Genomic DNA, 1573 nt, shown 5'->3' on the forward strand with positions numbered 1-1573 from the left:
TTTCCAGACTCTTCTGTGTGAACTGGAGTATTGTTCAACTCGCTTGTTTTCCAGCACAAACTGCAATCAATGCTATATCTGCAAATATTACAATAAGTATTTATTTTCTTTACGGTGTTTTTATAGTTTGGTCCTATCTGTATATCATTCAAACATGTGTCAGGTCTATAGAAAACAGGGCAAAGTTCATGCAAACATGTGTCCCACATCTCGTCTCATTATTTACTTTTGCTGTGACAAAGCTTTTGGACATTATAAATATGCGACTGGGTTCGAAAGAGTTGCCTCAGACCCTTCAAAACTTTGCAGCAATAGAGTTTCTTGTCATTCCTCCTATTATGAATCCTCTGATTTACGGTTTCAAACTGACCAAAATTCGGAAAACAATTTGTAGTGTTGTTATTTTTAAAACTAAGTGACTTCTGTGTTATTTAGTAAGATAACAAATTTTTTGTAATCATGGACAGTTACAGATCAGATCCTTTTCTTATATGCATTGAAAAAAGATATTAATGTAAGCAGTTCTGCAGCTTTAATATTTATCTTCATATCTCAGGTCATTTCCATTTCCTACATATCTTTGCACTAAATGTATTTATGATGACCACCTGCCTAATTTAATTGAATTCGGTTTTATTTATGTAGCACCAAATCATAACAACAGTCACCTCAAGGTGCCTAATATTGTAAGATAAAGATCCTACATTATTACAATATTGTAATTACCATATAGCATTCATATAGAGAGGCTGTAATTCTAATTCTAAAGCAAATATGAGTTTACAGCGTCATTCCTGTTTACGATAGTAACAGATTTGTCAGTAACAACATTTGTCATTACAGTGGTGTGAAAAAGTGTTCGCCCCCTTCCTGATTTCCTGTTTTATTTTTATGTTCGTCAAACTTAAATGTTTCAGAACATCGAACTAATTTAAGATGACGATAACACACGAAATCACAAAATGCAGTTTTTAAATCAAGGTGAAAAACCACCACCAACAAAAAAACACATGGTCCTGTGTGAAAAAGTGCTACATTTTCTCAATCAAAAAAAATCCTTTAAATATGAGCTGCCTGACAAAGTGGAGTAGACGAAAAGATCGTCAAAAGCCAGACATCATGCCACAATCCAGGGAAATGCATGAACAAATCAGAAACAAAGTATTTGAGATCTCTGAGTCTGGAAAAGGCTATAAAGCCATTTCTAAAATTATGGAACCGCAGTGAGAGCCATTATCTACAAATGGTGAAAACATGAAACAGTGGTGAACCATCCCATTACTGTGAGAGCACAGGCACGACTCATCCAAGACGACACAAAAGACCCCAGAACAACATCCAAAGAACTACAGGCCTCTCTTGCCTCAGCTAATGTCAGTGTTCATGGCAAAAATGGTTCCAAGACGAAAACCACGTTTATTAAAAGAGACATAAAGGCTCATGATTATGCTCCCCAAGACTTCTGGGAAAATACTCTGAGGACTGATGAGACAAAAGTAGAACGTTTTGGCAGGTTTGGGTGCCGTTATGTCTGGTGTGAAAATAAAAGTGCATTTTAGAAAATGAATTTCAT

Source organism: Haplochromis burtoni, unplaced genomic scaffold (genome assembly GCF_018398535.1).
Source record: "Haplochromis burtoni strain Fernald_Lab_line unplaced genomic scaffold, NCSU_Asbu1 Contig_386, whole genome shotgun sequence".
In the NCBI taxonomy this organism is placed as follows: Eukaryota; Metazoa; Chordata; class Actinopteri; order Cichliformes; family Cichlidae; genus Haplochromis; species Haplochromis burtoni.